The sequence below is a fragment of the Callithrix jacchus genome, chromosome 8 (assembly GCF_049354715.1).
Source record: "Callithrix jacchus isolate 240 chromosome 8, calJac240_pri, whole genome shotgun sequence".
NCBI lineage: Eukaryota > Metazoa > Chordata > Mammalia > Primates > Cebidae > Callithrix > Callithrix jacchus.
In genome coordinates this window covers 140,537,339-140,549,357 of record NC_133509.1, presented here as the reverse complement: position 1 = coordinate 140,549,357, position 12,019 = coordinate 140,537,339, and the positions used below count along the sequence as shown (strand labels likewise).

Sequence of the window (12,019 nt, the reverse complement as noted above, 5' to 3'; positions counted from 1 at the left end):
ATTTTGTTTCTCTTTCAAATCTTTCGTGCTACATGGGCCTCTCAAGGGGGGATCCCAATTCCAAAGGGAGCCATGGGAAAGAGAGCTGGGCCAGCACAGAAGCTTTTAAAGCCATGGGCCCAGGAGAGGGACCACAGCGGCAAGGGGCCAGACTCAGATTGGGGAGTGCGCAGCCTGACGGAAGGAGGGCAGCTAAGCAGGAGAGGGTTCCAGGCCTGGTCTCCCAAGCACGACCTGAACTGGGAGGCAGGGCTCAGGCCTCGGGGGCCTCAGTGTGTGCCCCACATGCCTACGACTGCCTGGGCCACCTTGTGCTGTTCCCAGCAAGCCCAGCCAGTCCTCGGCCTTGCCCCAAACCTTCATGATGTGTGGCGCATGCCACCAGGATCCAGGAGGAGAGGGCTGAGCCCTCGAGAGCGGTGGCCGTGTCTGCACAGCATGGGGGCGTCACACTTGGCAGAAGCACAGCCCTCCGCAGGAGCACTACACTCAGCAGGAGCACTGCACTCCACAGGAGCACTGCACTCTGCAGGAGCACTGCCCTCTGCAGGAGCACTGCACTGGGCAAGAGCACTGCACTACACAGGAGCACTCCTCTGCAGGAGCACTACACTCAGCAGGAGCACTGCACTCCACAGGAGCACTGCCCTCCGCAGGAGCACTGCACTCAGCAGGAGCACTGCACTCGGCAGGAGCACTGCACTGGGCAAGAGCACTGCACTCCACAGGAGCACTACACTCAGCAGGAGCACTGCACTCCACAGGAGCACTGCACTCTGCAGGAGCACTGCCTTCCACAGGAGCACTGCACTGGGCAGGAGCACTGCCTTCTGCAGGAGCACTGCACTGGGCAAGAGCACTGCACTCCACAGGAGCACTCCTCTGCAGGAGCACTACACTCAGCAGGAGCACTGCACTCCACAGGAGCACTGCACTTGGCAGGAGCACTGCACTGGGCAGGAGCACTGCACTCGGCAGGAGCACTACACTCAGCAGGAGCACTGCACTCCACAGGAGCACTGCACTTGGCAGGAGCACTGCCTTCCACAGGAGCACTGCCCTCCGCAGGAGCACTGCACTCGGCAGGAGCACTGTCCTCCACAGGAGCACTGCACTGGGCAGGAGCACTGTACTCGGCAGGAGCACTGCACTGGGCAAGAGCACTGCACTCCGCAGGAGCACTACACTCAGCAGGAGCACTGCACTCCACAGGAGCACTGCACTCGGCAGGAGCACTGCACTGGGCAGGAGCACTGCACTCGGCAGGAGCACTGCCTTCCACAGGAGCACTACACTAGGCAGGAGCACTGCCCTCTGCAGGAGCACTACACTTGTCAGGAGCACAGGGGTGGGGGGTGCTGCAGCTGTGCCATGGCAGGGCTGTGGAAGTTGGAGCAAACGTTTCGGGTGAACCAGTGCCTTAGTCTAGTTGTGCTGCTCTCACAAGACACCATGGGCTGGGAGGCTTGAGCAGCAGACACTTGCCTCCCACAGCTCTGGAGGCTGGAAGTCTAAGGTCGAGGCGCCAGCAACTTCGGCATCTGGTGAGGGCCAATTCCCGGCTCAGAGACGTGCCTTCTCACTGCATCCTCATGCAACAGAAGAGGGTAAAGGAGCTCTCAGAGTCTCAGGGTCTCTTTCATACGGCACTAAGCCCATGATGAGGGCCTCATGATCTCCCAGACGCTCAGGCCTCCAGTGCCATCCCCTTGCAAGTGAGGACTGGGGGGTGGGAGGCAGGACTGTATCACCCATAGGAGCTGCCAGGGCATGCATGATGGAGAAGGCGGGTCTCTGCCATCACCCTGAAGATGAGCAGGTGGCAGCCAGGACAGCAGGTGGTGGAGGAAAAGTGACTGCCAAGGAGGTGGGGGTGGGGTCAAAGAGCAGGGGTTGGGGGCTCATGCCAGGAGGCTCACCTTGCCACGGTGCAGTCAGCCAGGGGTGACCCACAGGCCATGGCAAACTCAAGGCCAGCAGTGGCTGTGAGACCAGGGTGGAGGCAGGTGGGGAGCAGGGAGGACCAGGCTGGAAGAACTGGGCGGACCACAGGGTCAAAGAAGTGTCCTGGAGGAGCACCCAGGATGGCGTCTTGGAGGGTGCACAAACCAGGGTCCTGGAAGAAGGCCATTTCAGGTTCTAGGGAGCAGCCTGGTGCTTGCTCTGAGCCAGTTGTCACGGGTATCTGGGGGCTCCTGGGTGCAAGTTGTGTCCCTCCCACTAAATGTGCTCTCCCCAAGGACATGGCCCGACCTTGGGTCCCTGCTGGATCCCTGAGCTGGCAGCAGCCCTGCCCTCAGTGAGAATGTCCAGGAGACAGGTGGAGGTGCACCTGTGGGTCCCGGGGGAAACCTATCCTCCAGTCATAGGCTCCCCGTCGGCTCCCAGCCTCTGGCTCCGGCTCCACCTTGGATACATGAAGCTCCTCACAGGCTCAGCCTCCCAGGCTGGGGGAGGACAGAGTGAGGAGCCCTGCACTGCCCAGAGCAACAGAAGTGTATTCCATCCTGGCTCTGGAGGCTGGCAGCTGGGAGGGAGGCCTCGGCAGGGGGAGCTCCTCTGTGTCACGGGAGACTGTCCCAGCTCTCTCCTGGATGCTGGGGCTTTGCCACCATCTCCACTGCTCTTGGCTTGTGGGAGCAGCGCCATCTTCACGGGGCACGGGGCACCCCCCATGTGCTGTCTGTGCCCCAATTCCCTCTTTGGATGAGGACAGTGTCATATCGGATCAGAGGCTCAACCTACTCCAGGGTGACCTCATCTGAACTTGATGACATCTGCAAAGACTCTGTTTCCAAACAAGGTCACATTCTGAGTTCCTGGGAGTTAAGACTTCAACACATGAATTTACAGGGGACACATTTAAACCCATGACAATCTGCCCCCTGGTCCCCCATAATCATGTGTGTTTCACACACACAGTTCCTGTGTCCCATACTAACATCTCCAAGATGGCTAACCCATTCCAGCACTAACTCTTAGTCCAAAGTCTCATCTAAATGCCACCTGCATCCAGTGTGGGCAAAACCCAGGGTGAGATTCATTCTGGGGTGAAATTCCTCTCCATCTGTGGACCTTTGAAACTGCACAAGAAGTTCTCTGCTTCCAAAGTGCAGTGGTGGGACAGGCATGGGACAGACATTCCCACTCTGAAAGGGATACATTGGAAGGGATAGGGGAGCCGTGGGCCCAAGCAAGCCCAGAACCCAGCAGGAAAAACTGCATTAGATTTAAGGCTCAAGACTCATCCTCCTGGGTCAATAGTCCATCTTCCAGGCACACTGGGGTGACCCCACACTCTGGGCCCATGATGGCCAGAGCCCCCACAGCCTCCTCATCCTTGGCTGTGATCTCAGAGTCACCCTTTCTTCATTCTTTCTGGTCTTCTTCCCCTTCCATCCAAGCTTGCATTGTTTCTACTCTTATGATTCACAAAATCCTTCTCAGCTTCCCATGAAATTCATGGAGGTTTGGGTCATCAGACAAGAGAGCCCTACACAGTTATTTCCTCAATAACCTCCTCTCTACTCCTGGTTTCTGCTGAGATGATTGATTGGATCCACAAGTCACACATCCATTCTCTTTCACAAATGGTTGCCCGGACACCTCCTTGGCCTTGTTTCCCAGGCACACTCCTGGACAGGTGGAGAACTTTCCAACCAGAGCACACTATTGGACGGGCAGAGGATTCTTCCCGCTGTTCAAGTTCCTTCTTGAAGGAACTGAACACTTCCTTCTTCAATGGATCTGTCTCCTCTCACATGTTACTATAAGCAGTCAGGAGAAATCAAGTTGTGCCTTCAACACTTTTCTTAGAAATCTCCTCAGCCAAACATCCAAGTTCACCACTTGAAGTCCTACTTACCATGAAGAGAATGCAATTCAGCCAAGTGCTTTGCCACTTTATCACAAGGGTCCCCTTTCCTCCAGTTTCCAATAACATGTTCCTCATTCCTGTCTGGGGCCTCACCAGAGGCACCTTTAACATTCACATTTCTAGCAAAATTCTGTTCGTGACAATTTACGTATTCTCTAAGATGACAGGAGTTTCCTCTACAGCTCTCCTCCTTCTGAGCCCCCACTGGGATCATCTGGAATGTCCAAATTTCTACCAGTAATCTTCAAGGGAATCTAGGTTTTTTTCTACCATGCACCTCAAAACTCCTCTACACATTACCCTGTCCCAAATTCACTTCCACAGTTTTAGGTATCAATTAAATCAGCAGCCCACTTCTAAAGTCAAAGTCTGTGTTCGTTTCTTATGAGCTATTGTAACAAAATACCACAACCACATGGCTCAAACAACAGAAATGTATCCTCTCCCAGTGCTGGAGGCCAGGTGTCTGAGATCAAGCTGTGGGCAGGGCTGGCTCCTCCGGGTCGGTGGGGAGAACCTGTTCCAGGTGTCTGTCCTGGCTTTTGTGGGTTTACTGGGAATCTCTGGTGTTCCTTGGCTTTCGGAAACTGCTCATCCATCTCCATCTTCACCTCCACATGGCATTCTGCCCGTGTGCGTGTCTGTGTCTAGATGTCCCCTTTGCATACAGACACCAGTCACAGTGGATCGGAGGCTCACCCTACTCCAGCGTGACCTCATCTTCACTTGATGACATCTGCGAAACTCTGCTTCCAAACAAGGGCACATTCTGAGGTCCTATGGGTCAGAGCTTCAACATATCCATTTATTTGGAGACACCGGTCAACCCATAACAAGCCCCATGCCCAGCGTCTCACCAGTGGTGCTGCAGAGGGAGGCCTGGCAGGGTGGATATCCCAGCACCTCAGGGAAAAGTGAAAATGGCCCAGAGAGGTCCAGGAGGTGGCTGGAGGAAGGGAATTAGGGGCGTGCTGTTGGGGTGGGAGATTCTGAGGGGGCCATGCATACCGCCGAGGATGTGGAGGGCTGACAATCCTGCTTAGAAAATCCAAGGGAAGGATGTAACCGGGAGGAAGGGCTGGGTCACGTGGTGTCTGGGAAAGCAGGGCCTAAGGGAGAAGGGCAGGAGGATGGGGCCACCTCACCAGACGACCTCGTGTACCAGGAGAAAGAAGGGAACACCTGCCCCCCCGAGCAGGGACAGTCAGTGTGGGGGTGGAAAGACAGGGGAGGAGGCAGAGGGAGCATAGAGAAGGCCTCCAGTAGACAAAGACGGAGCACCTGGGGCCACCAGGCACCCGGCAAGGACCTTGCCCTCGCTCAGGGGTACAGTCCCTTTAAAAGAAAGTGTGCCGGCTCCTAGTTGAGGTCACTGCTGGGCCAAGAACCTCCCACTGGGAGAGTATGAGCCAGTGTCTAATTAAGTCAGTCCTCCTGCAGTAGGATGTTTTTCAGAGTGGAGGTTGCTGATGAAGAAGAGCACGGTCCCTGCTGCCTCCACCCCATCTCCCACCCCCACACTGACTGTCCCTGCTCAGGTGGGCCCAGGTGTTCCCGTCTTCTGCCTGGTACACGGAGTCGTCCGGTGTGGCAGTGACCCCACCCTCCTGCCCTTCTTCCTGGGCACCCAGGTCTCCAGGAAAGGGAGTCTGAGAGCCTGACCCAGCAGGGAGCCACACATTCTGGGACCTGCCACCCCTACAGCCTGCTGACCATGAGTGACAGCCCTTACAAGGGTCAGGCCTGCTCATGGGCTTGTCCCAGCATCAGAGTCCCTGGGGCCAGGCATCAAGGAGAGGAGGAGCCAATCTCACCAGCTCCTCCTAAGCCACTCAGAGGGCCAGACACAGGGCCCTCTACAGGGCTCAGCACCCCCATGCTCCCTGCAGGGCAGCTGAGGACCAGTGGCTGGGGGCCTGGGCAGGGTGGACCACACAGCCCTAGGCCCGCTGCTCCCTGGCTTGAGTGCCCCTCCTCCCCTCAGGGGCCCAAGAAAAGTGGTTCCCACAGAGATGGGCAGCAGCAGGGAAGGTGGAGGGCCGAGGAGTGGCCAGAGGGGCACCAAAGCCCCTGGAGGAAAGACCCCTCCCTTTCAGGGGCTCTGGCAACAGCAGCCCAGTGACCGCAAGGCCACAGGTCCCACTCACTTATTCTGACTCACAGCACAGGAGCGGCAGCAGGCCACTCGGCCCAGCCCCGCTCCTCCCAGGCCCTCTTGGACCCCTCTTCCTTGGCTCCCCCACCTGCCTGCTGCCAGGGTCCCCTGCCCTGCCCCTCGCCCTGAGAGCCTCCAGCCTCAGACTCCCACTGTGTCTGTCTTCCAGGGTCTGTCCAGTCTCCGGACGTGTTCCCTGTCACATCAGAGTGCGAGCTCCCGAAGAATGAGAGCTATGTGGTCCTGGCCTGCTTGATAACTGGGTACGAACCGAAGCCCGTGACTGTCACCTGGTACCAGGGGACAGAGATCCAGCTCCAGAGGAACTTCCCTGATGCAAAAGGAAAAGCGAACACCTACATGACCAGCAGCCAGCTCTTCAACCCTGTCACCCCGCAGGACCAAAGCAACTACAAATGTGTCGTCCAGCACGACCCCAGCAACTACAGCATGGAGAAGACCTTCCGCTGGCTGGGTAGGTCACCTGGTGATCACCCGGAAAGGCCCCCAGGACCCCCACACCTTCCACTCAGGGCCTGACAGCAAGGACAGATGCAAGGGCTGGGCCGTGAGGCGGCCCCCAACTCCCCATTTCCCTCCGCCGTTTGTACCCCCACCGGCCCTCCAGCTCAGTTCCTCTCCCTCAGCCCCTCTGCAGCCCCATCTCCCAACATTCAGATCCTGTTGCTTCCAGACCCTTCCCCCACTGCATGGAGGCAGCTTGCTCAGCAAAGGTGGTTGTCGAGCAGAGGCCCCCCCCACAGCCAAGCTCCCACCCCATGCTGTGGCCCTCCTTTCTGCCCACCTGGCTGCCGTGCCCCCACCTTCCTGTCCACAACCCCGCCCCTGGTACCCGCGTGCCCTCTGCCCTCACCCTCACCCGCACTGCTCCTCGGATTTCAGAGTCTTGGAAGGCACAGTCCCCCGCAATGCCCACCACACCACCCGAAACTTCACCCCAAGCACCACCCCAGGCAGAGGGCAGCCCCTTCAAGGCAAGCAGAATCCCAGCCACCACCAGGAACACAGGTGAGAAGCCCTTTCCCTGCACACCCCACCCCCACCTGCCTGCTCATTCCTCAGCTGCCTCCTCCAAGCAGCCCTAGTCTCCAAGTCACAGGCTAGGTAAGGAAAGGGACATTGAACCACCTCTAACAAACCCGTACCTCCAGTCAGCCCCAGCCTGCAGGCCAGCAGATGCCAAACAGACGCAGGGCCAGTTCCAGGACTCCCTGGCCCATTGGACCCAGCTCCACACCGCTAAGCTGAGGTGTGGACACGTGCGCAGCCTCACAGGGAGCCACCCTGCCAAGGTGGCCCAGCGTGTGGACTCACCAGTCACTCGGGCAGCAGCAGTCACTCCCCGTGACCCTCGCCTCCCACCTCCCAGGCCTGGCTGTCTCCAAGTGCTGCATCCTGGTAGCCAGCCTGCTTCTCCCCCTCACCCTGCCTGCCACCTCAGAATGGTGGAGGAAACAGAGTCCTCACCAGGAAGTTTATCTGAGAAGTCCAAGGCTTGTGACTCAACTGCCTGAGATGGCCACGTGGCCGGGGAGGGGTTCCGTGTTTGGCAGAACCCAGGTACGTGCCTGACCCTCTCTGAGCAGGGCGGCAAGTGTTGGGAGAAGTGCAGTGAGGTGGTTAGGCCCACAGGCAGAATGGCTGTCCCTCGCCCACCCTCTGGGGTGTGGTCAAGCTCTGCCAAGGGTGTGGCACAGCCATGGTGGCCCCTGCCCGGATGGGTGGTCACGGTGCCCTCACCCTGGGCCAGGATCTGCCTCCACTCTGCAGGTACAAAAACTTGACATTCCCAACTGTAAACCTGCCTAGCCCCTGGGCTCGGGATGGCCCATCGGACGCAGGGAGACGGGCCAGAGCTTCCCGTGAGAATGGTGAGGGTAGCCACTCCCTGAGCCTGGCACCTGCATTCGTCCCCCTCCACCCTTTTCATGGGCAGTGGAGACTCAGCAACTAAACGAGCTGAGTGCATTGGCGGCCACCCTAGAGCCCAATCACAGCCCACGGCCTGGTCTGCCGGTGGAGCCGCTTCCCTTGCGCAGCCTCCGAGAGGACAGCCAGGTGCTCTCACCCAGACCACAGCGCTGCTTCCTGCACCTCAACTTCCCACAACAAGCTGGGGGCAGCCAGGCTAGGCCTTCCTGCCCTGGGGCCTGGAGGGCATCCAGTTAAAGGTGACCCTTCCTGGGAAGGGCCTGACGTGTGCTGAGCTGGGCAGCTGAGCCCGCAGGTCTGGTCTGCACTGCCCCACCTGGAGGACCCAACTAACCCAGACGCAGACAGGGTTGTGGCATGACCGCATAGACGGCGACCCACAGGCCAGATGCAGCTGCAGCCAGGGTTATGTGACCCCATAGATGGTGACCCGCAGGCCAGGCACAGCCAGGGTTATCTGACCCCGTAGACGGTGACCCGCAGGCCAGGCACAGCCAGGGTTATCTGACCCCGTAGACGGTGACCCGCAGGCCAGGCGCAGCCAGGGTTATCTGACCCCATAGACGACGACCCGCAGGTCAGGCACAGCCAGGGTTATCTGACCCCATAGATGGAGACCCACAGGCCAGGCACAGCCAGGGTTATCTGACCCCGTAGACGACGACCCGCAGGCCAGGCACAGCCAGGGTTATCTGACCCCGTAGATGGTGACCCACAGGCCAGACACAGCCAGGGTTATCTGACCCCATAGATGGCGACCCACAGGCCAGGCACAGCCAGGGCCTGTTTTGTGTGGCCTAGAAATGTCTTTACAGGTTTAGTGGGAAGGAGGAGGAGAGGAGGAGGGGAGGAGGAGAGAAAAGCAGGGAAGAGGAAGAAGAGGAGGTCAATGAAATCTCTACAAAATGTCACTGACATTCTTCACAGATGTGGAAAGACCATCCTAATGCATATATGTAGCCACAGACGACCCCAAAACCCAAAACAATTTTGAGCAGAAAGAACAAAGCACGAAGCACACCAGTACCTGACTTCAAAACATACAATAACTCAATTATAATCAAAACAGGACGGTACATCATGAAAACAGACACACAGAGCAGAAGAGTGAGCCCAGAAGTAAATCTGCCTGTTTGAGTGCACGGACTTTCAACAGAGGCACCAGGAGAACACAAAGGGGAGAGGACAGTGTCCTCAGTAAATGGTGCTGGAGAAGCTGGATACCCAGGTGCAGACCACGAAACTAGACCCCTGTCTCACACGGTGCTCAAATATCAGTTGAAAACAGTCTAGGCCAGGTGCGCTGACTCACGCCTATAATCCCAGCACTTCGGGAGGCCGAGGCACGCAGATCCCTGAGGTCAGGAGTTTGAGACCAGCCTGGCCAAGATGACAAAACCCTGTCTCTACTAAAAATACAAAACATTAGCCAAGCATGGTGGTGCACACCTGTAATCCCAGCTACTCAGGAGGCTGAGGCAGAAGAATTGCTTGAACCAGGGAGGTGGAGGTTGCAGTGAGTTGAGATCGCGCCACGGTACTCCAGCCTGGGCAACAGAGTGAGACTCTGTCTCAAAAAAAAAAAGGAGGAGAGGGAAGGAGAAGGGAGGGGAGGGGTCTAAAGGTTTAGCTGAACAGATAAATCCACTAGAAAAAAATATCAGGGGGTTACTCCGTGACGTTAGTCTGAGCAGTGATTTTTGGTATGACCCCAAAAGCTCGGGCAGCCAAAGCAGAAATACACAAATGGGATCCTGTGAAGCTGAAAGCTTCTGCACAGCAGAGGGAACAGTCAGCAGCAAAGAGACGACCTGCCGACGGGGAGCACGTTATCTGCAAACCTGCAACTGAGAAGTGACTGGCATCCAAAACGTGTAAGGAACTCAGACAACTCAGTGGTAAGAAAACAAATAAGTCCATTTAAAAAGGGGTAAAGTGGCCTGGCGCGGTGGCTCGCGCCTATAATCCCAGCACTTTGGGAGGCCGAGGCGGGTGGATCACGAGGTCAAGAGATCGAGACTATCCTGGTCAACGTGGTGAAACCCCGTCTCTACTAAAAATACAAAAAATTAGCTGGCCATGGTGGTGCATGCCTGTAATCCCGGCTACTCAGGAGGCTGAGGCAGGAGAATTGCCTGAACCCAGGAGGCAGAGGTTGTGGTGAACTGAGATCGCGCCATTGCACTCCAGCCTGGGCAATGAGAGCGAAACTCCGTCTCAAAAAAAAAAAAATGGGTAAAGCATGTCAGTAGACATTTATTAACAAGAGACCTACAAATGGCCAGCACATACATGAACAAATGCTCAGCCTCACTGACCCTCAGGGGAGTTCAGATTAAAGCCAGAATGGATACCGTCTCACAGCTGTTAGGATTCCTACCACCAAAAAGACAAAACGTCGCAAGTGTTGTGAGGGTGTGGAGCAGGAAACCCTGGCTGGCGCATGTGGGAGTGCAATTAGCACAGCCGCCGTGGAAAGCAGGATGGAGCTTCCTGAGAAAACGAAAAATAGAACCGCACCGCCTGGTCATCCCACTGCTGGGGATGCAGCCAAAGAGAAAGAAAACACTGTTTAGAACAGACGCCTGCCCTCCCATCTCCTGGCAGCCCTAGTCACAAACGCCAAGATATGGAACCCACCTAAACACCCCCCAGCAGATGCAAGGGTGAAGAAAACATGGCCCGCACGCACAGCGGATACTATTCGGCCTTTAAGAAGAGTGAAATCCTGTCACTGGCAACCACGCACATGAGTCTGAAGGACACTTCTGCTGAGTGAAGTCAGCCAGGCAGAGAGAGAGCAACCGCATGATGGCACCTGCAGCTACAGTGTTGAAAAGGCAAACTCTCAGATGCAGGGAGCAGAGTGGGGCCGCCGGGAGCAGAGTGGGGCCGCAGGGAGCAGAGTGGGGCCGCCTGGAGCAGAGAGGGGCCGCCTGGAGCAGAGAGGGGCCGCAGGGAGCAGAGTGGGGCCGCAGGGAGCAGAGAGGGGCCGCAGGGAGCAGAGTGGGGCCGCCTGGAGCAGAGAGGGGCCGCAGGGAGCAGAGAGGGGCCGCCGGGAGCGGAGAGGGGCCGCAGGGAGCAGAGTGGGGCCGCAGGGAGCAGAGTGGGGCCGCAGGGAGCAGAGAGGGGCCGCCTGGAGCAGAGAGGGGCCGCAGGGAGCAGAGTGGGGCCGCCTGGAGCAGAGAGGGGCCGCAGGGAGCAGAGAGGGGCCGCAGGGAGCAGAGTGGGGCCGCAGGGAGCAGAGAGGGGCCGCAGGGAGCAGAGAGGGGCCGCAGGGAGCAGAGAGGGGCCGCAGGGAGCAGAGAGGGGCCGCAGGGAGCAGAGAGGGGCCGCCTGGAGCAGAGAGGGGCCGCAGGGAGCAGAGTGGGGCCGCAGGGAGCAGAGAGGGGCCGCCTGGAGCAGAGAGGGGCCGCAGGGAGCAGAGTGGGGCCGCAGGGAGCAGAGTGGGGCCGCCTGGAGCAGAGAGGGGCCGCAGGGAGCAGAGAGGGGCCGCAGGGAGCAGAGTGGGGCCGCAGGGAGCAGAGAGGGGCCGCCGGGAGCAGAGAGGGGCCGCAGGGAGCAGAGGGGCCACCGGGAGCAGAGAGGGGCCGCCGGGAGCAGAGAGGGGCTGCCAGGAGCAGGCTGGCGGCTGTGGAGAACCTCCGTGGGAGGAATGAGCTCAGGACGTCCGACATACGCAGGAACCGAAGTTAGTCGCAATGGGCTGTGTTCTGGAAAAGCACTAAGAAAGTAGATTTTCAGTGTTCTCGCCACATGAAGGGACAAGTGTGTGGCTCATGCCTGGGCGTCCGCTGGATTGAGCCGTTCCACAATGGACACAGATTTCAAATCATCGTGTTGTACATCATAAATATCAACAATTTTTGTCAATTAAAACAATTTTAACAGGAAGAGGAGGAGAAGAGAAGGAGGAGGAAGAGGAACAAGAGGGAGAGACAAAAGCCCTGGTTTTCTTCTCTGGTGCATCAAAACACCTATGGCCCTGTCACTAGTTGGCCTCAGCCACTGAAGTGATTGCTGCCCCAAACACT

The 12,019-nt window shown here is 57.9% G+C and overlaps 2 gene segments (V, D, J or C); both read left to right on the top strand.

Moving 5' to 3' along the window:
• LOC100411927 (Ig alpha-1 chain C region-like) overlaps positions 1–12,019 on the top strand; it is a 121,304-nt gene that overhangs the window by 14,637 nt on the left and 94,648 nt on the right.
• The window catches only part of LOC103791027 (immunoglobulin gamma-1 heavy chain-like), a 211,862-nt gene that overhangs the window by 152,930 nt on the left and 46,913 nt on the right, over positions 1–12,019 (top strand).